This window comes from Tenrec ecaudatus, chromosome 7 (genome assembly GCF_050624435.1).
Source record: "Tenrec ecaudatus isolate mTenEca1 chromosome 7, mTenEca1.hap1, whole genome shotgun sequence".
Lineage (NCBI taxonomy): Eukaryota > Metazoa > Chordata > Mammalia > Afrosoricida > Tenrecidae > Tenrec > Tenrec ecaudatus.
This window is the reverse complement of record NC_134536.1, coordinates 58,438,375-58,464,587: the sequence shown is the minus strand read 5'-3', so window position 1 is coordinate 58,464,587 and position 26,213 is coordinate 58,438,375.

Sequence of the window (26,213 nt, the reverse complement as noted above, 5' to 3'; positions counted from 1 at the left end):
CCCATCTTTTCATCTCTTGACTGCTGTTTCCCTGAGTACTGATTGTGGAGTCAAACAAGACAAAATCCTCGACAATGTCCATCTTCTCTCCATTTGGCGCGATGCTGCCTACGGATCCAGTTGTGAGGACTTTGGTCTTCTTTACTTTGAGGAGTAATCCACAAGGAAGGCTGCCACCCTTGTATTTCATCAGCAAATACTTCAAGTTCTCTTCACTTTCAGCAAGCAAGATTGTCTCATTTGCATATTGCAGGTTGTAAATAAGCCCTCCTCCAATCCGGACACCACATTCTTCTTCATATAGTCCAGCTTCTCTGAGTATTTTCTCAGCATACAGATTTATTAAGTATGGTGAGAAGATACAGCCCTGACCCACACCTTTCCTGATTTTAAGCCATGCAATATTCCCTTGTTCTGTTTGCACAACTGCCTCTTGATCCCTGTACAAGTTCCACATGAGCACCATGAAGGATTCTGGAATTCTGATTCTTCTCAAAGATGTCCATACTTTGTTATGATGCACACAGTCTAATGTCTTGGCATAGTCAATAAAAGTCAAGTGCATATCTTTCTGGTATTCCGTGCTTTGCAACATTACCCATCTGTGATTAGCAATGATATCCCTTGTTGCGCATCCTCTTCTGAATCCAGCCTGAACTCTGCAGTGATTCGCAGAACTCGGAGGTTTGAGGGAACACACTCAAGAGAGCAGTGGACGGGGAATGAAGCAGACTATCATTTTGCGGGAGTTGGACTTTGGGGACTTTTTCAATTGCCAAGTTCTTGGGACTTGTTTGGTATTAATTCTTATAAAAGAAATTATTATCACTAAGCAAATGTGGCGAAGAAACCTGCTGGTGTCCAACTATCAAAATATATAGCATCTGGGATCTTAAAGGCTTGACAGTAAACAAACAGCCATCTAGCTCAGAAGCAACAAAGCCCACATGGAAGAAGCACACAGAAGAAGCACACCAGCCTGTGTGATCACGAGGTGTCAAAGGAATCAGGTATCAAGCATCATCAGAACAAAAAATCATATCATTATGAATGAGGGGGGAGTGCAGAGTGGAGACTCAAAGCACATTTGTAGGCAATTGGACATCTCGTTACAGAAGGGTTGCAGTGAGGAGAGGAGTCAGTCAGTGGGCAGTGTAGCAACAATGAAACACACAACTTTCCTCTAGTTCCTAAATGCTTCCTCTACCCTCACTTGCCCCACCCCCCCATTAACATGACCCCAATTCTACCTTACAAGTCTGGCTAGACCAGAGGATGTACACTGGTACAGATAGGAACTGGAAACACAGGGAATCCAGGGCAGATGACCCCTTCAGGACCAGTGGTGAGAGTGGCGATACTGGGAGGGTGGGCTAGAAAAGGGAAACCAATTACAAGGATCTACATGTGACCTCCTCCATGGGGGATGGACAACAGAAAAGTGGGTAAAGGGAGACGTTGAACATGGCAAGATATGACAAAATGATAATTTATAAATTATCAAGGGTTTATGAAGGGGGGTGGGAGTGCGGAGGGAAGGGAAAAACATTGAGGAGCTGATGCCAGGGGCTTAAGGGGAGAGCAAAGGTTTTGAAAATGATGAGCGCTGGAAGGCCTGGTAAGGCATGATCAAGGCTAATGTAACCAAGAGGAATTGCTGAAACCCAGGTGGGGACTGAACATGATAGTGGGACAGGAGGAAAGCCAAGGGAAAGAGAGGAAAGATCTGGAAGGCAAAGGACATTTATAGATGTCTAGATAAAGACATGTACATATGCAAATATATTTATATATGAGGATGGGGAAATAGATCTATGTGCCTATATTCATAGGTTTAGTATTAAGGTAGCAGAAGGACATTGGGCCTCCACTCAAGCACTCCCTCAATGTAGGAATACTTTGTTCTAATAATTTGGCATTCTATGATGCTCACCTTCCCAACACAACTGCTGAAGACAAAGCGGGTGAATAAGCAAATGTGGTGAAGAAAGTTGATAGTGCCCAGCTATCAAAAGATATAGTGTCTGGGTTCTTATAAGCTTAAGGGTAAAAAAGTGGCCATCTAGCTCAGAAGCAACAAAGCCCACATAGAAGAACACACCAGCCTATATGACAACGAAGTGCTGAAGGCATCAGTTATCAGGCATCAAAGAACAAAAAATCATATCATTGGGTGCACACCTTCATGATATGATCACTGAAGACAAATGGGTGCATAAACAAAAGTGGCGAATAAAGTTGATGGTGCCCGGCTATCAAAAGGTATAGTGTCTGGGATCTTAAAGGCTTGAAGGTAAACAAGTGACCATCTACCTCAGAAGCAACAAAGCCCACATGGATGAAGCACACCAGACTGTGCGATCATGAGGTGCCAAAGGGATCAGGTATCAGGCATCATCAGAAAAAAAAAATCTTACCATAGTGAATGAGGGGGAGGGTGCAGAGTGGAGACCCAAAGACCATTTGTTGGCCCCCAGAGAGCCCCTTGCAGAGGGATCTAGGGGAGGAGACAAGCCAGTCATGGTGCGATATAGCAACGATGAAAAATACAACTTTTCTCTAGTTCCTAAATGCTTCCTGCCTCCCCCCCCTTCATGATACGAATTCTACGTTGCGAGTCTGGCTAGACCAGAGGATATACACTGGTACAGATAGGGACTGGAAACACAGGGAATCCAGAGTGGATGATGCCTTCAGGACCAGTGGTGAGAGTGGCGATACTGGAAGAGTAGAGTGAGAGTGGGTTGGAAAGAGGGAACCGATTAAAAGGATCTACATGGGACCTCCTCCATGGAGGATGGACAACAGAAAAGGGGGTGAAGGGAGATGTTGGACCAGGCAAGATATGACAAAATAATAATTTATAAATTATCAAGGGCTCATGAGGGAGGGGGAGGCAGGAGCAGGGAGGGAGGGGAAAAATGAGGACCTGATGCCAGGGGCTTAAGTGGAGAACAAATGTTTTGAAAATGATGAGAGCAATGAACGTATAGATGTGCTTTACACAATTGATGTATGCATGGATTGTGATAAGAGTTGTATGAGCCCCTAATAAAATGATTTAAAACAATTTTTAAAAAGAAAATGATGAGGGCAATGAATGTACAAATGTGCTTTACACAATTGATATATGTATGGATTGTGATAAGAGTTTTATGATCCTTAATAAAATGATTTAAAAAAAAGAAATTATTATTACAATTGGTGTCAGAAAATAATGGGGCACGCTATGACCTTTCTGATTCCCAGACCAAAAAAAAAAAAAAATGCAGGTTTGGGGAAAGAGGAATAAAGAGGGAAATGAGAACTGTTTGGTTTCCAGATAAGAGAAGAACACGCATGGATTAACACGCATGCTCTGCTGTAATCCTTTACCCAAGGCAGCAGCAATTCAAGGGACACAGGGCTGATGGATGCAGATCTGACCTCTGAGGAACTGGCTCGTCGGATGCATGTGAACTACCAGCTGAAAAGCCAAAGGCAGCGAATACAGCGCCTTGGTGTCTGTTATCAATAGTATTATCAATAGTGGCTACATGGCAAAGAAAAGAATCTAAGAGTGAATTCTAAACTGAATCAAGTCCAAAACCAATTAGGTCAGAAATGAGACCTCTATTCTCAAGGCCCATTCAGAAAGGAAAAGTTGTGTTACACCTACAGGAAGTACCCTGATGCCCACTGGTCACCGAGAAGGCAGTCCTGTGGAGGAACCGAGAAAACCAAGAAGCGACCGAAACCAGGGGGTGACCTGTAAAGGAGCTCCGTCCGTGTTCACACTGGTACTGTCCGTTTCTCAAGGAAGTGTTAGCAAATGGGTTGTGAGAGTGGCTAATTTAGGGCAGTGTCTAGAACCGTCTCTAAGGTTGTAGTCTAGGGCTGCACAGAGATTTATATTGCGTCTGAGGGCTTTCGCATTCCTCTTTCCAATTAAACTCCCACCGTCTCATAAGCCGGCCGGCTTTCCGCTCCCTGACTGTTTGGTTATGTAGAAACGCCCATCTTCTTCGTGGATTTTCCTTCTTTGCTTTTCTCTCCCCTTTTCTTAAAAGGGAGAATAAACATTCAGAATAAGAGATTCTGTCACATCAGCGAGATCTTAGAAGATCTATACGAGGAACAGTAATCACTAAATTAGACTCCTTCCAACATTTGCGGGGGGGGGGGATTATTCCATCCATTCAACAGCTGTTATAGATCACCTACTGTTTGCCAGGCAAGGATGGGCAAGACTTGGTCTCATGTGCTTTGACATGTTGTCAGGAGAGGCCAGTCCCTGGAGAAGAATAGCATGCTTGATAATGTAGCAGAAGGAGGCCTTCAATAAGATGGCTTGACTCGATGGCTCAAAATGAGAACAATTCTAAAGATGGCACAGAGCCAGGCAGTGTTTTGTTCTGTTGTGCGCAAGCCCACCATGAGTCGGCGATGACTTGACTGCACCTGACAATAAAAATGTGAAAATAGTGTATTAAAATAAACTATTCTATGAAGCCATATTTCTTATCAGTAACCTTTCTCACCTGTGTACATTTTAAGTAACATCATAAAACTGGTGAATATCTTGAAACATTGTGTTATTCTGGGGAGACCAGAGAAACAAATCCATGGAGACTCACATGTGACTAAGAAAGAGGTTTATGTACAAGAGCAATTGAATATTGAGAAAACATCTCAGCCCAGTCCAGATCAAGTCCATAAATCCAATATTAGCCCATATGTCCAATACTAATCTATAATGTCCTCTTCAGACTCAGGAAACACATGCAATGATGCTGAACGCAGGAGGATCACAGGCCAGTGGGTTGGAAGTCTTGTGGATCCAGTGGTGGTGTAATCATCTCAGCCCTGGCATGGTGAAATGTGACTTCTCTGACTTCAGAGGTCTGGTTGCCTCAGGGAATATCCATGTGGCTTCTCCAGCTCCCAGGGCATCGTGCCATGTGTCTTGTCAGTAGAGCATCTCTCAGGAAGTGAGTCTTGTCAGTAGAGTCTCCAAGGGAATAAGCCAAGAGAGAGAGAGAGAGAGAGAGAGAAAGAGAGAGAGAGAGAGAGAGAGAGAGTCTGTCTCCCACCTCCAAGGAGGAAATACCAGAGTTCCCAGAATCCTCTGGAGAAAGCATGCCTACACACAGGCCTCATTGGCTATGACCTGATTGACAGACTAGACTCCACACCTTTACTCTTCATCCTCTCAAGTCCCAAATTGACACCAGATTATGTAACTACCACAAATGCATCTTCTTTCAAGTAACCAACTACTAAATTCCTAGAACTATAAAATCCTATCAACTTTAAAAATACTTCCAAACACAAGGTTCTTTGCATTCTAGTATGGAGAAAATGGTATGAGGGTCCTGGCAAATCTGACTCGCCTACACCAACCCAAGACAAATGGCCACAAGACAGCGCATCGCCAGGCCTCTGCCCTCCATTATCCTGTACCCTGTCCTGACACTAGCCATCCCTCTCTCAGCACTTTACCTGTCTGCTGGATTACATAATTCGATGCAATGGCCACAGAGAACTCATAGATAATACGCGTAATTAAAGGAGTTTATCACGGAAGCTAACCGGTTACAAAATGGTAAGGATATAATTCTTTTGTCTACAATGCCTCTTCTCAGCCATGTCGATAGGCATGTTTCTCTCTGGTCCTCAGCTTCTCAGCCACATGATCCCTTGACCTCCGCCATGTTCCATGGGTAGGGAAGCCTGCTGCTCTGCCAAGTCTCAGTGTGCTCCGTCTAATGTCTCAGCGTGACTCCTCTGCCCTACGCTGTGGTCATGGTGCTGAGGACTCTACTCCTCTACTGCCCTCCCCACTTCAGGCAGGGATCTTGTATGAGCTTCCCTGATGATCAGAGAGTTCATCCTCCTGCTTCGAAAATAGCCCAGCAGGATGACGAAACTGACCAAGCCCTGAGGAGAGTCCTGTACCGCTTTTCTATCTGTTTCCAACCACTGACTGGACGGGAGTCACAAACAGTGTGAATAGAAGAGTGATAGTAAGCAATTTCACTTCACGCACAGTATGAACACCCTTTAGTGGGGTATTCACAACTATAAACTTCATGATTTAGGTGAAAGGAAGGAGATTCTTCTAATCAAATTAATCCAAAACGCTTACCAAATTACACTGTGGTTTTTCACCCTATGGATCCTAGTGAAAATTCCATTTGCTTTTACGCTAAGCCTTGTCAATAAAGGGAGCGGGCGAGTGTGTTAAGCTTTGGTTTTGCACACCGTCGTGTGAGTCAACTTTCCTTTTTATCCCCTAGGAAGGGAAGGCAATATGAACTAACGGCTCACCCTGTCCGCCACCTTCGCCCCAGAAAGAACAGTTCTTCACCACATGGAGGGACCAGACCTGAGCTTTACTTCTGTTCATACTTTCCCACAATGGCCAACCATGAGAAATAGTTACTATGCACTTGGGGGAGGGGGTGAAAAAAACATAAGATATGGAGGAATAGCATGTAATTTTTTAAATTTACTCTTGTTCTAGCTACCAAAGGCCCCACGGAGGCCTCTGAAGAGTATCCACTAGCTTGTGGCCTAATGTGGCTATCATTTGCTCAGAGGGACAGAACAACAAAAGAGCATTCAATTTTCTTTTAAAATCACCACTATGGCACCAACCTTCATCTGTAGGCTTTATAAGTTAACAATTCACTCACACGCCTGGTTACTGCCAGAAAGCCATCAATCTCCACCGTCTGGACCTCTCCTTCAGACTGTGAGTGTCCTTGCAGTGCGGCCACTGGCTTCTCTGAGGGAGTGACCCAAGGAAGCAAGACACAGAGCACGTGGCCGAGCCTCAGAAGCTGCATATTCTACACTCTTCAATATCCTACTATTTATAAAGGTCCGTTCTATTCGTTATGGGAAGAGTACAAACAAATATAAGAATACCAAACAGACTAAAGCAAACCTCTAGACATTACCAACAATATTTCTTCTGCAATCACTCTGGATCATTTTACTACACATATACTCAGAAATGTGGTGGAGCATGCAGCATGCAGAGCTTTGAAAGCTTCTTCATAAGCAAACACCTTGAAGGAATGAGCTACGAGGTCCAGGGGATCAGGGCCATGCTTCATGAAGACAATGAATCATTGAGTAATGTTACTCTGGAATATATGTAATGAATAAATGTAACTGGGTGCTTTGTGTTCATTGTCATTTAACCATAGTAAGAATGACACAAAGTTACTTGAAGGACACTTGTGCTATGCATTATGCATTGTAAGGCCTCCCATTGCTACTCTGTCTATTCCTGTCCTACTGTTTTAGACCGGGTTCTCCAGGGAAGTAAAGCCAGTAACTCTTGTATGTATATATATATATATGTAGAGAGAGAGAGAGAGAGAGAGAGAGAGACTTATGTCAATGAATGGCTCACACAGCTATAAAAGTGGGTAAGTCAGTTCAGTTCAAGTCCTGGTCAAATGTAAGCTAGAAGTTTCTCCTGACTTGTGTGGCTATCGGGAATGACAAACAGGAAGCAGGAAGATGAAGCAAGAAGACCACAGGCTGGTGGATGCCGTCCACTGCTGGCTCCTGGGATCTGCCGGCGATATAGCTGGAGATCGCGGAACTAGATGCAGCATCCACATCCAGCAGAAGGGAGCCAGCTTCGGCACAGTACAAATCTATAGTAAATCATAGCTCAATGAGCCCTCCCACAATTGCATCAAGTCTGTGACTAGATGAAGGAGGAGGTACTCGGCCCATTCTGCTCCCACTGCTTGGCTGCTGCACGCAAGAGCCGATCATGGAGCTGACCACATGATGTTAGATCCGATCGTAAGAGGCTCCTGTCCCATGCAAGCTGACATAAAGCCTAATTATTACACATATGCTGTGTCTTATCTTAAAATGTCAACATATATTTTAGTAATGTTATTGAATGTAAATTGCATATTATTTGTATATGGACCAAATATTGGCCATTTCTAAGTTTGATTTTTTTTTTCATGAAACCCCTTTAGGGTTGCTACTACTCCAAGCCTGTTTTATTTCTCTTGATCTTCAATTGTTGTCTTCTAAGTATATTTTAATGTTAAAAGTGTTGTACTACCAGATGAATTTCAAAAATACGCCGTGTACATACAAGATTATTTGTGCTGAAGAAGTCAACAACCTTGGATTCTAATCTAAATGCTGTCACTATAATTTCAAGTAATTTCACATATAATTTCACTTTCCATGCAAATTTCATTGTCTATAATCAGTTATATTTGGTATTTATTTTTCCCTAAGTAGTCATATGAACAGAAAATTGAGTCGTATTTTTAGGCAACCACAAGTCACAAGAAAAAATCCACAACAAATTGAAATGAGATTGATTTCCCAGAATCACAGAAAAGAAATGGAAATAAAGATCAGTAAACCAAACCTTTGTTAGCAACAAAGGATCAAAAAGAATAAGTATCTTGTTTCCATTCAGGAAGCATTGATAGACATGAATAAAACGAGGGCAGACTTAACATCTCAAACATTCACAATCATTCCTATTAATGAGTCCCACCTGCTGCCGTGTAACATGCAGTGTCGACAAGGAGTCCTATGAGGAATTTCTAGCTCCACCCTGTTGACATTGGGTTTGGCCATGTGCCTTGCTTTGGCCATTAGCCAAGGTGTGGGTGGACATTGTATACACCATAGCTAAGCAGACGTTGGAACAGTCATTATGTGGTATTACCAACCCCTTTATACCTATCTCTCTGCAATGGGCTCACATGTTCCTGAGAAAGAGGCTCCATTCAGTATGGTTCCTGAGATAAAGGAGCAACAAGGAGTAGATACACATTTGACTCATTTTCTAACAAGGAAAAGTAAAACACAATTTGTTTTATTCTTGGTTGTTGTCGCCTCTGACATATGGTTGATCCTTAGAGCAAAGCTGACTAATTTAGAACACAAGACCAAAAGCAATCATTGATCTGCTCAAGTTTACACATTTTACCCACCACATGGTAGAATGAGAATTACAGTACCTGTCCTTTGACTTACTGTGTTTTCTCCATATTTTCAGAGCACCTTAAATGACCAGTTGAAATGTCTATACAGCATATTGCACTGTCATCTTTAAAAGCTCCCCCAAAGCAATTTACTCCATCACTACAGCTGTGCCTTTAAATGCTGAGGGTGGCTAAGAGGTTAGGGCAGTCAGTAACTACAAGGTAAGAATCTCTAAAACTTTCCCTCGATGTGGTCACTGCTGACCACACTCATGGCCGTGGAGCTGCCCTCCAGAGGCTGACAAGGTGCTGCAGCTTGGGGGTTATGTAAGGCCTGCCCTCTTTCATCTGCACTTGTTGGCCTGGTCATCTTCAAGTGCTTGTTATCTTGGGCGAGATAGAGGACATTAGCAGCCGCTCCATTGTACAGTCTTATCTTGGAAACATATGGGCTCTTTCACACTTGGTTGCCCTAAGTGGGCCTTTAAAAGTGATGGCAAATTCTGTCAACATGTCACACCTGCTTTATGTCCTCCCCAATAAAAATCTGTGCCAGGGCTTCAGGGAGTTCACTCAGTCACAAAGTGCCTTTGTGCCCATGTTTTGCTCCTGTGACCATGCCTCTTCAGAAGTAATGTCAACATTTATATCCTCAATAAGCTGTCCCAGTTAAAGTGGAACCGTCTCTCTACAGAGGACTGAGAATGCTTTCGCTTTGACTTTTACACCCCATTTAAATTACGTGGCATAGTTTTCATCCCAGGCTCACTTCAGAGTGACTTGTTCTTGCCACCACATTACACTATTAAAATCCCAAATGTCCATCCCAGACTAAGCACTCCCTGGTGGCTAGTGCTGTGAATGTATACAGGTGCTCATTACATGCTGAGCAATACTAATGGTGATGAGCTAGACTTCCCTAAGGAGAGTTACTCCTCTTTGCCAATTCACTCTTGCCTTGGAAACATTGAAAAAAAATAAAGATAACATAAGGAGAATTTTGAGTTCAGTAATCATTATAGAAAATCATCGGACATCATCTATCTGTATATGAGGGGGTGCCACCCAAAAAGGAAAATAGTTTTCAAAGCTTTGTATTTAATTTATTTTTACAAAACAATCTTATCACCTTCAAAGTGCTCTCCATTACACTTAATATATTTGTCAAATCTGCAATTCCATTCTTGGAAACTTTTTTTCAAGCTCATTTGTTTGGATGACTGACAACACTTCCCTCAATTTTTATCTTCACCTCGTCGACATGGTCAAATCGCTGTCCTTTCCTGCCCCTCTGCATTCATGGAAACAAAAAGAAGTAGCACGGAGGGAAGTCAGGTGAATCAGTCATCTGGGGCAGGAGAAACATGTTGGTTTTTTGCCAACAATTAGCACACTGAGATGGCTGCGTGACTGGTGCATTGTTATGGTGGCAAAAACAATGGGATAAATCGTTTTTGTTTTGTTTGTTTTTGTCACACACTGTTATGCAATATTTTCAGAACCTCTAAAAAGAAAGTTGATTAACAGTCTGACCTGGTGGAATGAACTCCAAATGCACTACAAGTTGACGTTTTGATCCCATTGGAAAGTTGACAGACATCCCAGAACAAGATTTGTCATCAATTGACATGTCACCTTTTTTCAAATGAGAAAACCACTTGTACCACTTACCGTATATACTAGAATATGAGCCAACCCAAGTATAAGCCGAGGTACCTAATTATTACCTGGGAAACCAGAAAAACTGATTGACTCGAGTATAAGCCTAGGGTGGGAAATGCAGAATGTGAATTAACACAGAGACCAGAGGGGAGAGATGGAGCGCAGCCACAGACACATCCTTACCAGTTCAGCTGCCGGCGGCATAAGTGAATCACTACGGGTGCGTCTGTGAATTGGAGTCGTCCACGTCATAGGACGGCTCTGATTGATTAAATGTGAGTAAACAAACAGTCAAAGCCCTGCGGTATCAGCACATTTTTGTGGCACTTTTCCTGAGTAGGAAGCAAAATTTCACAGCTGCACGTTGTTCTATTAAATTGGCCATCACAAAAACTGAGGTTTAAGCAAAACTGCTTTTACTAAAAAATTCACTGTGACCCAAGGCGAAGCCACTGGGTGCCCTGACTCAGGCTGGATTCTTGCTCACCTAGTGAGGAATGTGCGTACTATGAAAGCTCTGCCAAGCAGAGTTTTTCTCCATTTTTTTGGGGGGTCACCCCCTTTTATACACACATATAGCTCTATATAAATGTATACGCACACACACGTGATATATACTTTTTCTATTTTTATTCCAATGAGTAGAAATGTTTATTCCTAGTTTTTTCTAATGCCAAATGATCATTTTTTTTACTCTATCTCATAGTTTACACCAATATAAATTCCAAAGATATGAAAGATGCAAACATGACCAAGAAAAACTGACTATTTAGGAGAAAATATAAAAGAATCCTTTAATGCTGGGTCCAGGTCATTGCTATTTAAGTTGATCCCAGTTCAGAGTGACCCCATAGGACAGAGCAGAATCACCGTAAGGTTTCCAATGCTGTCTGTCTTTATGGACCCCAACTGCCCTCCCTTCTTCCTCAGAGCAGCTGCTGGGCTCAAAGCACCAAACTTCGGTGACACCAAGGCTCCTTGTGGCCTGGGAGTGCAGAAGGCTTTCCTAAATATAACTCAGACTTTAGAAGACACAAAATAGACACACACACATGCAACAAAAATACAACTGGCAACAATGACAGTTACATTTTAAATCTCAAAGAATTATTTTTTCCTAATGTATAAATACCTCTTAAACATCACTAATGGAAAGACTCATCTCTCAATAGAAATGTGGGCAAATTTAAAAAGTGAAAATATAAGTGGCTTTTAAAATATATGAAGAAACACTGGTCTCACTCATAATAGGAAAAAATGAGAATTAAACCTATGCTGACATACTATTTTTGTTTTGGAGATTGACAAAGCGCTGAAAATTAGAATCTGTCATATATGAGATCACTGCCACGTAGCTGATTCCAACTGCTAACTCCCTTAGACAAGGCTCCAGAATCGCAAAGCTTCCTGGAGTAAGGAGCCTCATCTTTCTCCCATGGAGGGCCTAGAGGCTTGACCCACCAACCTCACAATAAACCATTCAACAATATCTGACAATGCCTTCAAGTTTCCTTTGATATTGCTGGAAGGAATATAAATTTGGACAACCCCTATGTAGAAATTTGACAATATTAACAAAGTAAATACTTAGAGAAATGTTCCAGCAGGTTTGAGGATTTGCTCTCCAGAAAGGTTTGTCTATTTGAAAAAGAGCATTTGTGTAAGGTATTAATTAAATGATTGTTTATAATCTCAAATATTGAAAACTGCAAAAGTGTATACCAGTGGGGGGTTAATTGAATTAATTATGGTAGATTCTTGTCATCAATGGGCTAGAGTTTTAGGAGAATAATGAGACTATAAATGATTATGGGAAGATGTCCAAGAAATACTGTACAGTGAAAAGAAGAGGTGATGACACAACTGAACATACAAGGAACAGGATTGGAGAGTCCCTGAAGAGTCCTTATACCTTTTATTATTTTTATTTTTTTAATCATTTAATTTTTAATTGTAGGGACTCATACAACTCTTATCACAATTGTGTAAAGCACATTTGTACATTCATTGCCCTCATCATTCTCAAAACATTTGCTCTCCACCTAAGCCCCTGACATCAACTCATTTTTCCCCTTCCTTCCTGCTCCCCGCTCCCTCATGAGCCCTTAATAATTTATAAATTATTACTTTGTCTACCGTCTCCCTTCACCCACTTTTCTGTTGTCTGTCCCCCAGGGAGGAGGTTATATGTAGATCCTTGTAATCGGTTCCCCTTTTCCAACCCACCCTCCCTCCACCCTCCCAGTATGACCATTCACACCAGTAGTCCTGAAGGAATCATCTACCATGGAATCCCTGTGTTTCCATTTCCTATCTGCACCAGTGTATATCCCCTGGTCTAGCCAGATTTGTAAGGTAGAATTGTGATCATGAGCCCGGGGGGTGGGGGGGCAGGAAGCATTTAGGAACTAGAGGAAAGTTGTATGTTTCATCATTGCTATATCGCACCCTGACTGGCTCATCTCCTCCATGAGACCCTTCTGTAAGGGAATGTCCAGTGGCCTACAAGTGGGTTTTGGGTCTCCACTCTGCACTCCCCTCCTCCTTCACTATGGTAAGATTTTTTTTTTTGTTCTGAGGATACCTTATACCTGATCCCTTTGGCACCTCGTGATCGCACAGGCTGGTCTGTTCTTCCATGTGGGCTTTGTTGCTTCTAACTAGATGGCCGCTTGTTTACCTTCAAGACTTTAAGACCCCAGATACTATATCTTTTGATAGCCGGGCACTATCAGCTTTCTTTACCACATTTGCTTATTTACCCACTTTGTCTTCAATGATTGTGTCAGGAAGGTGAGCATCATAGAATGCCAATTTAATAGAAGAAACTATTCTAGCATTGAGGGAGTACTTAAGTGGAGGCCCAATGTCCACCTGCTACCTTAATACTAAACCTATAAATATATGCACATAGATCTATTTTCCCATTCACATATATAAATATATTTACATATGTACATGCCTTTATTTAGACCTCTATAAATGCCCTTTGCCTCTTAGCTCTTTCCTCTATTTCCTTTGACTTTCCTCTTGTGCCACTATCATGCTCAGTCTTCATTTGGGTTTCAGTAATTCCTCTTGGTTACATTACCCTTGATCATGCCCTACCAGACTTCCTACACCCTCCTCACCACCGATTTGGATCACTTGTTGTTCCTTTGTCCCTGGGTTCATTAACAGCACTACCTTTCCCCCCACCTGCCCCTCTCCCATGTCCCCCCAGAAGTGTCGGTCCCATTGTTTTCTCCTCCAGATTGTTCATCCAGCTTATCTTATTTAGACAGACCTGCAGAGATAATAACATGCACAAAAACAAGACAGAGCAAAACCAAGCCACAATACACAACAAAACAACAACAATAAACCAATGACAAAAAAAAAAAAAAAAAAAAGAAAGGAGAGCTTGTAGTTAGTTGAAGACCTGTTTGTTGGACTTTTGGAATATTTTCCAGTCCCTCTGTTGGGGCACCACACCCTGGCCCCAAAGTTCACCTTTGGCATTCCCTGGGGACCTCACCACTCTATTCCCTTGCTGTTCTGTTGCACCCCCTTAGTGTTTTGCCTCAGTGTGGCGGGATCAGATCAGGCACAATTCCCACACTGTGTCTCCAATTTTGTCCCCTGTAGAGCTATGGGTCAGTGAGGGACGTCATGTCTCATAATGGGGCCAATCATTTGGTCCTCTCTGTGCACTGGCTGCTCTGAGCAGGAACATCATCCTCAAGGCCTGGTGGGCCAGGATGTGCTCCTCTCTCTCCTCCTCCCCCTTCATCTGCTCCCATGTGCTCCAATCAGATAAGTCCCCACTTCCGGAACTGCAGATTCAGTGCTGTCCTCTGAAATAAATTCTTCTGGGGGAGGGGCAGGTGTCCACGTAGTTGGGATTGGGGCCGGCCCCTCAGACCTCTCCACTGGTTCCCTACTCCACGCTGGCATGTTGCATTAACATCTTGGAGCACTAGGTTGAAATCTGGTCCCTCTTATACCTTTTATTTGTTCATCCATGAAACTGAATTTCTCATTCAAAAACATTTAATTAAAAAAGAAGAGACCATTTAAAGGGCCAGTGGAGTGGAGTGAAGGAGCCCTGTGGCACAGTCGGGAAAGCATTGAACCAATCACCACAAAGTCAGCAGTTTGAACTCACTAGCCGCTCCTTGGCAGAAAGGTGAGGCTGTCTGCTCCCATCAAGATCTACAGCCCCATACACCCTATGTAGGATCACTGTGAGTTAGAATCAACCCCATAGCAGTGGGTTTGGTTAGGGTTGGTTTGGAGTTCAGCAGATTTAGGACAGCAAGTAGTTAAGTTAATTTCCAAAGTCATTTTTAACATTAATATAAAAACAACCTGAGACATATGTATACCTTTCCCTGTTGAAATCACTCTAGAGAAATAGTGTGGACTAAGTCGATACTGCATCTCAAAATGTGCCCAGGTAAAATCCCATTGAACCTCTTCCAACACATTGGAAATATACAGGGACTTAACACTCTTTTTGACATCCTCATAGAATAAGTAGGTGACAAGAATTTCAGAAAATATAGTAACTTATATTTTGATCTTCCGTTTTATTCTACAGTATATGAAGAAATACACTCAGACTATGGGTTATGAATATAAATTAATGGAGAACTCAGACTGGCTCTTTAATATTCTATAAATTAACCCTTACTGAAATAGAGGAAAGAACTAGGAGGCAAAGGGCATTTACAGAGGTCTAAATACAGGCATGTACATATGTAAATATTTTACATATAATGATAAGTAAATATATCTAAGTACATATATTTATATGTTAAGTATTAAGGTAGCAGATGGACATTGGGCCTCTACTCAAGTACTCCCTCAAGGCGAGAACACTTTGTTCTAATCTTCTGGCATTCTGTGATGTTCAGCTTCTCAACATGCTTGCTGAAGATAAAATTGGTGCATAAGCAAATGTGGTAAAGAAAGCTAATGGTGCCCAGTTATCAAATGATATAGCATCTGGGGTCTTAAAGTCTTGAAGATAAACAAGAAGTCATACAGCTGAAAAGCAACAAAGTCCACATGGAAGAATCACACCAGCTTCTATGGTCATGAGGTGTCGATGGGATCAGGTATCAGGCATCAAAGACCCAGAACAAAAGATCACACCAATATGAATGAGGGGTGTGGGGAGTAAAGACCCAAAGTCCATCTGTAGACAATTGGACATCCCTTTACAGAAGGGTTACAGGAAGAGACTAGCCAGTCAGGGTGCAGTATAGCACCGATGCAGCCTACAGTTTTCTTCTAGTTCTTTAATGCTTCCTCCCCCACATTATCATAACTCCAATTCTACCTTACAAATCTGGCTCAACCAGAACATGTACACTGGTACAGAGAAGAGCTTGAAACACAAAGAATCCAGGACAGATAAACCCCTCAGGACCAATAATGAGAGTGGTGATACCAGAGGGGAAGGGGAAGGTGGGGAGGGCAGGAGAATGGGGGAAATGGTCACAGTGATCTATAAATAACCCCTCCCAGGGGGAAGGACAACAGAAAAGTGGGTGAATGGAGACATCAGTCAGTGTAAGACATGAAAAAAATAATAATTTATAAATTATCAAAGGCTCATGAGGGAAGGAGGGTGGGGGAGAGAAGGGAAAAAAATGAGGAACTGATACCAAGGGCTCAAGTAGAAAGAAAAAGTTTTGAAAATGATGATGGAAACAAATGTACAAATGTATGTATGGATCATGGTAAGAGCTCTATGCACCCCCAATAAAATTATTTTTTTAAAGTAACCCTTACTTTGAAATGATTAAACAATCCCATACTTGCAATAAATTCTTCACCATGATCACCTTTGTATGAAGCTTTTAAATCATTGAAAAGGCTTCCAGCCTTTATATGCACTAAAATGTGGTAAAATACGAGCCATATGAATGTTCCGATTGACCTGCAAATGCAGCTTAAGGACACACTTAGCGACCGACCTCATTTATAACCTGGGGGTTGCCTCTCTGCACTTCTTTTTGAGAGAAGCAACTTGATGAGATGATGTATTTCCAACAATATTGTCTCACACTCCACATGTATGTGCAAAACATATACATGTTTCACACTTCATATCCACCTATGGAAATATGAATGGTGATGCTGTTTTTCTTTGGAAATGATGCATCTATCCTTTAAGACATTTCATACTCTGCCGCATAGCTAGTTGCCATCCGGGTGCTAGGACGTGTGAAGAGGATAAGCGCCGGAGCAGCACTGTGGTCAGTCGGGGTTCCAGTGGCTGAGTGTGGGGAGCAGAGCACCAGGGCTTCCTTCTGGGTAGACTCAGCCTTCGCCGGTTTGGAAGAAGTGAATGTATTAACCATTTGGACCACCCAAATATGCTCTCTGTGCTCCAGGGGCTAGAGTGCTTCCTAGTCAGGATCACTATCCAACTACATCAGAGCGGACACTATGTAATGAAAAAAGACAAGCGGGAAGGGGGAGGAACTGAGGACCTTAACAAGGTAAGTATTTATGGTGAAGTGAAATTTCTTCATGAGAAATACAGCTGTGACTGTGTGTACATCTGACCTTTTCTGACTTCCTGATTGCCACAAAGCAAAGGTCAGACCTGGCTCCCTCCTTCCTTTTCTTTACCCCATTCTGACACCAGCTTACCCTCCCAGGACACTATGTTCCTCCTCGTTTTGGTAATTTGTTGCAATGGGCACTCCCAGGCAAAAATCACAATTGTAGGTGATTAAGAGGAAAGTGAACAGGTAACCACAAGCCAGGATCAGAAGACCTTAAGGAGAATGTCTTCTATCCGACAGCAGTGCTTCTAGGCAGCCGGCAGCCACATCTCTCTCTGGTCCTCAGTCTCTCGGTCACCTGGTCCCTTGAACTCGGTCTCAGTGGGGCAGGAATGTAGTCCACTGCTCTGCCTCAGTCTGGAGGTCTCAGTACTGATCCTGTGTCTGTCTCGTGTCTTCTAGCCTTGGCCCCTGGTCTCCACCTCTGCCACTTCAGACAGAGATCTAGAATGGGTTTCATTTCTAGTCATCCTGGAACTTCTCTCTCTTCCTACTGAGACGGCTCATCCATGTCGATGGGGAAAGGTAGCTAAAACGGATCAGTTCCCTCTTTGAATGTGATACGTGCCCTGTTTTCATAGGCTATCCACTCATTTGGTGGGAGGTACAGAAACATGGGTAGAAGAGCCCTATTCACCACACTTAATACAGTTCTTCTATCCTTGTCTCTGGACCTCTGGGAGCACAGTGGTTATTTATCGGGCTGTGATCCACACGGTCAGCAGTTCAACACCATCAGGTGTTCCATGCAGAAAGACAGGGCTTTTTAAGTCCTGGACACATTACAGTCTGGGAGACTCACGGGGTTGTGTGTCCTGTCCAAAATGGACTCTATGAGTTGGCATCAACTTAAAGGCAGAGAGTTTGGGTCTGGTTTTATCCATGTCTCAGGAACGCTGGTGGCGTAGTAGATTTACCAGTTTGGCTGCTAAACTGCAAGGTCACCAAATCAAGCCCACTAGTGGCTCCACATGAGAAAGATGAGGATTTCTGCTCCTTTAAAGATGTAAAGCCTCTGAAAATCAGTCGGGGTCTCCTCTGCCTTACAGAGTCGCTGTGAGTCAGAATTGATGACTCCTTGGTAGGGAGATCATATGGTGTCACTCCCCCCCAGTGATTAGGTAGGACCATGAAAATAGCCGTGGGAGACACTAATAGAGGCGATTGGTCAATTTGGGTTGGCACTCCATTGGCCATCTCAGAATGAGCTATCCCAGAAGCAGAAACAGATAGAAATCCCGGGGCAATCAGGAAAGAAGAGTCACTAGAGGAGCACTTTGAGATCTCTGTCTGCTGAGACTAGAGGCACCAAAGGCTACGACACAGAGGCCATGGACAAAGAAAGGAGCCAAGGTAAACCCAGAAGTTGAGGCAAGGAGAGAACAGAGAAGCAGCAGCCAGAATCTGACTCTGTGAGGCAGACCAGGGGGCTGATTGACTGGCTCACAGAAGCAGAGACCAGAGACCATGTGGTTGAGAGACTGAGGCCAGTGAGACAGAGACTTGGCTACTGGCTGAGAAGAGATCTTGCTGTGGACCAATAACTGGATCCTATATGTTTTATGTACTGTTTTGTGATAACCTGTTATCCTCCCTAATAGACCCCTTCTATTACAAGGGTCGTCTATAAGTTCTGTGTGGACACTGCAATGGATTATCAAACCCAATTTTAAAAAACAGAGTGTCAAACTCAGTAAAAGAAGGCTGGAGGGAGGAGGTATTCTGAGCTCTGCTTACAGGCAGTTGACCATGGGCTGGTGTTGAATTGGATTCTCTTTCTCTCTTGGATAGTCAGGTGTGGCCTCCCATGCCATTTTCTTAGTATTAGTTACATAGATGGATCAATGGTTAACTTTATTTATTGAGGCTCAACTCTTTGCAAGGCAGAATTATAGGCACAAAAAGAGATAGCTACACAGAATATGGATTGTACTTCAAAGACGTAATAGAGCAAATAAGATACACATAGTCAAAGGCAAAGCTGGATGCAGGGTCTCAACCCGATTCATTCTGGCTTGATCACTTACTGAGAAGTTGCATTTCCACCACACATATACTGAATCAAAATTGACATCTTACAAGATCCCCAGGTAATTGCTAAAATGCTGATCCAGTATATCTGAGGTGGGACGGCAAATTTTCAGCAGGGGTTCCAATTGGAACGACCCAGGTGGAAGCCTTGGAAGATTGCAGTCAGTTGTAAACGAGGAGACATATAGAGGAAAAGAAACAAGTCATACCAGTCTGGAGGGCTCTGGAGAGTTACCAAAATAAGGTTGTACATTAAAATAGGCAAACATTGCTTTTGCATTATGCAAGGAAGAGAGACCTGAGGCCTTGAAGGCACTGTCAAAGGCAATTTCCCCGAGTCTAGCATGGCCTGGACGACAACAGCCAGCCCTCCCAGCCTCACTAGCTTCTTTCCTTTGTCGTATTCTTTTCTCACCCAACCAGCTTCTGATGGCTGAGTCAGATCTGTCTTGAGACCAAGGAGTGCCTATACTCGCCTGTTTTCTCTTTGACACTAGGAATTACTAATAAAGGCTCCCTGCCTAGAAACCAATCTCTGACCAGCAAATTATCATGAGAGAGTGAGTCATTTCTAAGCTTTATCAACCTTCTCACTGCCATCAACTCAATGCTGACTCACAGAGACCATATAGGACAGGGTAGAACTGGCCGTGTGAGTTTCTGAGACTGTAACTCTTCATGCAAGTAGAAAGCCCCAGAGCGGCTAGTGGTTTTGAACTGCTGACCTTGTGCTTAGCAGCCCAGCATGTAACCATTACACCACCAAGGCTGAAGATGAACGGAAACCATCAGAATTCAGAACCTGCGAAGATGAGCACCAGGGACCAGGTTGCAGGCACTAAGATCAGCTCAACTGCAGACAGACAGGAGGCGACTCGAACCACGGCCTCTGCAACCTCTTTCCAGCTCACAGCACGTTCTAGTCATTGGGAAACTCTAGTTTGGGAAGCCAAGACTAAACATAAAAACAGGAAAGTATCTCCTAAAACAAATGCATAGTTTTAACAACAGTGCAGACAAGGTAGATGTAACAAGTTCCTGGGCAGGCAATATAAATATTCTCCAAGAGAAGAGTACATGATTTGAAAAACTGGGCCAAGCTGCATTTTCCCAGCCAAACATTATATATCAATCAACTAATTTCAGGGTGGTTTTTGTTAGTTTGTTCGTGAGCATATAACATTATACTTTCAAAATGTTCATGAAAAAAATGGAATTGAAAAACCATGGGATGTCACTTCTAAATCTGTAATACACTGAATCAGGAGTTCCTGGAGAAATGAATTCTTAGATTCATGCAGATCCTTAAAAAAAAAAAAAGAATCTGAACTAATTCTTAAAGTAAAAAGTATAGCACTTTGATAAAGGACGTCACAGTTTGGGAAAATAGAATCCTTCCTATGGGGACATTTAACATTTCTCTCTAGTACTAAGCTTTTAGCCTTTGGACACTTGGAGCACTCTGGGTCAAGAGAGGGACGCTTCCCTGGTGGATTTTTTATGCAATTGCCACAAGCCACGGGGAAGACCTCATCGCTCTCCCCTTCACCCTTAGCTCGCAGCCGCTCTCCATGCCGTCGCTCCTAGAGTGAACCTTTACATTTTTAAGCAATCGTTTCATTATTTAGGCTTTGGTTAGGGACCTTGCTCAGAGTTACATTTTCATTAAAGAACAAAGGTTACCAAAGTTCAACAAGTGTTTGCCATTACTTTAAAAGACCTTGCTCTCTGATAAATGACACAGACTATATAGGTCTGCAAACTGTGAGCCAGCAGCCCCAAACATGCATGGCATGGATTTACTGCTTGCTTGCAAGGGAAAGCTTCGTTCTCTTATGATGGGTAGATTTCTCCGTCCCCCGACCCCCACCCCGCCCCCAAGAGGTATCCTCCCTTCTAATTTTGACTGGAGCAGTTTAAACTAGGAAAGGACCACTCACTCCAACATGACCAGCATACTTCAGTTATGACCTGGGCACTCTGCCCCTGTGAGAGGCATCTCCACCTCCAAAGAACACATACAACACCGAAATGCCTTCATCCTAAAAATAATTCCTCAAATTCCCAGAGTAGAGCTGAGAAGAGAAGTTTGAATTAATCTTCCGAATGTTTCAAGGAAGGAAGGTTTGATATCAAGATCTATAAGGAAACAGGGAACCAGTTTTGATTCTGACTCTGGTATGGTCTTTCCTTTAGTCAGAGGCAAATCATTAATACCCTTAACATCTGTGTGTGTGTGTGTGTGTGTGTGTTCTCTCTGTGTGCTCAGTCACCCCATCTTTTTCCTCCCTCTTGTCTCCTCTTTTTCTCTCTGCTTTTACTAACACTCAGTTCCCTCGAAGCGTGGCTGGGAGGGTTCATAAGTACGTCAAGTGCTTTGAAGATGAAAAGCAATAAATAAATGCCTAAGTGTTGCTATACAAGCTCACGTAAACGAGCTCAGGCCATGTGATTTAAAGGGAATGCATGTGATGAACACACAATCCACAGACAGCCAAGCAAGGAAAGAGCTTCAGTTCAGACTCGTGGTTGGCATGACACTGAGCCTTTAATGTCACAGAATGTTTTGGGAGCTGAAAAGCTCTCAGGATCAGTTAGCACAAGTCCTTCACTTCACAGATTGAGGAAAGGGTGGTCTCAAGTGATCAGCCCAAGAGCACAGGGGTGGGTAGGGACAAACATGGGACAAGAAACCACGTCTCTGTAATGCTGATCTATGTCACCTTCCTCTGCCACTCCATGCTCCTCTTTAACTGCCAGTCAAATATTTAGATGAAAAGATCGTGCTTACGTGAAATGTTTGAATATGGTGCCACAGATCTGAATAATGGGAAATCGATTAATATAAGACTGAGTTCTTTTTTTTTTCCTTTGTCCCTCCATTAAGGCATCAATTGAACCTCATTTGTTGTTGACACCATTTTTCCATTTCGGAGTGGCTGTAAGGATCTAAAATATGAGGCTTCAAACTGGTTCAAGGCAGTACAGCCATGGCTGATGGAGAAAACCCAGGACAGATCGGAATTTCCCAAATGTGGGGTGCTTAGAATGAGAACAAGAATGGGAAAAGTTATAAGTCAAAGCTCAGGATGGGAGCCCCAGAAAAGGACTTGGTAGTAAACCCTTTCTGGAGCCTCACACAGGAGGTTAGGTTGTTGAAAGGATTTAAGAACTCAAAACACAGTCAAAGAAGCCTGGTCCCTCAAGATCTTTGAGCAGGGAACCGTTGTTTCTAACTCTGCCAAGCAAGAGATTCGGTTACTATGGACACCTATGCTGCCCTTGTTTCCTAAGCAGGAGACGAAGTTTCTAGCAAGACATCAACCTGTAATTTTCTGCATGCCTATTTTCCTTCCAGAGACCCATCTATTACAAAATCTAGTCTGTCCTGGTTTGGCTTTGTCGACAGGCCGTAACGGAACCAGGAAGAACTGGTTCAAAGTCCTGCTAAAATCTTTATTCACCTTTTAATGATCCTCAGAAACTGTGCTAGGGCTGCTCTGAAAATACTCCACATGTGGTCAAGAAAGGAAATGAATGAATGGTTTCAGCTGATTCCAACCACAGCATGCAAGAGTGAGTAAATGGGCCTTGCTATTAATCCCCACACGGACAGCTTATCTGGAGCTGAGAGTCTCCATACCACTTAGGAATCATGCGTTTTAAAGGAGACATGACAAATATTCCGCAGTGGAGAAATAATGCGCAGGACCCCTGGAATGCCGCATGGCGAGTCCTAGCTCTGGGATGTTGATAAGCACTCATCTTACCAGTGGAGCCGATCTGTTTTGATGTGATGGTGCGGCCTTAAGACTTTTTGTTTTTGTTTTTCAGGAAAATGAGGAGTTCTCAAACTTTAATTGGGATCAGAACAACTTCGAGGGGCTTGTTAAAACATGATTTCTGGCTCCATTCCAAGTATTTCTGATTCACTAGGTCTGAGGTGGGCCAGATAATTTTCCTTTCTAATATGTGGCCAAATGATGCGAATGTGATTTGGGATCATACTTTGAGAGAGACTGAACTAAAAAAATAAAAACCCAGCAAAAAAATTGGAGCTTGGCACTGGTCTGAGCAGCCGCTTGGGTTGAGTCAGTCCCCCGGTGAAAAGAGGAATTGCCAACTAATTAGGTTACATTAATCCCTAAAGACTGGCATTTACAAATTAGCAGGTCCAAACTGGGTCCACTCGTGTTTTTGCTTTTTGTTTGTTTGTTTGTTTTCAAGCATTTTGCTTGGTCCACATAATATTGGTATTTTATATTGACTCTGTTGCCAACATTTAAAATTCATGATATTTTGTATAAAAATACAAATTATGACCTCTCTCAAAAAATCAATTCACAATATTAAGCCTGGGCAAATCCTTCCCACCTCCCCAACCCTCCCCCCCGACACACACACACCCATCTCCTTTAAGCAAAGAAAGTGTCAGGGAACCCCAGTCTCCACCTTGCTTGCTCTTTTTGCTTGGATTGCCTCCTGCTTTTGACTTGGTGCTGTGATGTAGATAATCAGTCTAAAATTTTGAGCCTTCAAATAAATATTACTTTTTAAGTTTAGTTATCTGTTATACACAGTTTTATTAAATAAACCAGGCCTGTCATCACTCACTCAATTTGAAAGCAGCCTGCACACATAAGAAAGAACAGAACAGAATTACACGTCATTGGCTAGTATCCCTTGGGTTAGTCTTTCCAGGCAATTTTCCATTTTGCTTCAGTTTAGAATAGCTAAATGTTAGTTTTTGCAAGTTTCAAAGCAGTTCGTGCTGATGAGTGGTTTGAACTGTTGACTGCAGAGCTCGTGAGCTGAAATGTAAACCCCCCCACAATAAAAAAAATCCATTCATCAAAAAAGAAAAGTTTCAAAGCAGTTCAAAAACTAGGAAAACACCCTGTATGTTAGAGCGTGTTTTACAGAGTGGATTTTAATATATTTTTCAATTAAATGTGAAACATATTAAATCTTTAGTTATCCTACTTTCTCTTAAAATAGATATTCTGCATAGTTGAACTATCTGGCTTTATTTTACTATTGAACTATTACTTCTCATCCAAGTTGGCTTGCCATTTTTATTTTTAAAATTTTAATATAGTTTTAGAGGATTGTGTACATTCTTTTTGGAAGGAATCAAAAATATTTAAAGTAAGTGTTTGCATTTAGTCTTCACACATTTATGGTCTGATGAGGATATGATGTGAGGCGTGAAAACTCCTTCTTGGTTCTCTGTGGGCCCACGTCCAGCAGCAGCATCTTTGGAACTTGTTGGAAATGCGCATCCTCGGATCCCACCCTGACCCACTAAAGCAGAAACTCTGACACTGGAGCCCAGCGAGCCGCAGTGTGGAGTCCCGGTGCCATGCAGATGGCTGAGCAGTTCGAGCCAACAAGAGCTGCCTTGAAAGAAAGACTGTGGGTTCTGCTTGCAAAACATGAGCCATTGAGAGTCCTATGGGACACAGTCCCACTCTGACACCCGTGGGGCTGCCGTGAGTCAGGCTAGGTTGGATCACAACTAGCTTTGGGCTGGTTTTGCTCAGCCACTGCTTGAACCATCAAAGAGGTCCAGTAAAGAGTAAGCAAAGTGGAAAGTCAAAGGACTTAGTGGCAGTGACTCATGAGGAATTCTAACATACTTAGTTTGTCTGCCTTGCTCTCTCCTCGACGGCACTCAGAGGAACATGCCGATTTTATATTTTCATCCTCCGAAAGGTACTTTGGTGTTCTAGACTCGCCTTTTATAGCTGGCTTTGAGAACTATAAGACACATCTGTTTTTATTTTGTAGATTGATATAAGAGGCCACGATGCTATTGAAAAAGGCTGGGTATAAACTATTTGCCTTGTCTCTTTTAAATATTCTCAAAGGGCAAATGTCTGCAGACGATTCAGTCAACTGAGTGGAAGTATTCTCCAGCGTTGTTCTATATCCAGCCACCAGCATAAAAGATGATTTTTTTAAAAATCACCTTCACTGCCATCAAGTCCATTCTGACACACAGGGACCCTATCGGGCGAAGCAGAGCTGCCCCTTTGGGCTTCAGAGGTCGTAAACTTCTACAGGAATGGAAAGCCTCACTGGGAAGCTAGTACAGAGAGCCTTGCCACTGCCCCAGTCTCTGATTTCCTGACTCTGTTGACCTGAGACGGGGAAGTAGGGTTTGGTACTGAGCACACACACTTGCATCCTTCCCCAGCCCTGGCAGTAAACTGAAAACCTCACCATTAGATTGTGATCTCTCTCTCCACGTAGAACTCGGTGCTACCTATCCTCACAGGAGCCAAATCCAAGCAAAACCACACCCATTGCCCATCAAATTGATTCTAACACTTATTGATCTTCTAGGACCAAACAGAACTCCCATAGGGTTTCCAAGGTTACGCTCTTTCTTCCAAGTATTTCTCAAGCTCGGGGGTTCGAACCACAGACACATCAGTTAGCAAGCAGCGCTACTCACTGTGTCCCCAAGGTTCTTCGAAAAATGCACTCAAATCAAGCCAATTCTGACTCGTCATGTTCCTGTCTGGCAGAGTAAAACTACTCTCTTGGGTTTCTGAGGCTGTAAAGCTTTACAAAGTAGGTTGGGTGGTGCAGTGATGGACTGCCAACCACAAGGTAGGCAGTTTGAAACTACTAGGCATGCTGCAAGAGAAAGTTGAGGCTTTCTAGTCTTGTAAATATTTATGATCTCAGACACCCACTTCTGTCCCATAGGATCCTGATCTGTCAGAACCAACCCGATGGCAGTGAATTTAAATGTGTGTGTGTGTGTGTGTGTGTGTGTGTGTATTAATCTTTGCAAGAGCAGAGAGCCATGTCTTTCTCCCGTGGGACTGGTGGTTCAAACAGCTGACCTTGTGATTCACAGCCCAAGAGCCCACCTTGTCAAACGAACTGACCTAAACCCAGTCACTATGTGTGCCCTAAGCAAAGACTAGATTTGCGTACATAGCTCAGGCTTGAAACACTTATACTAGACAACTAATGG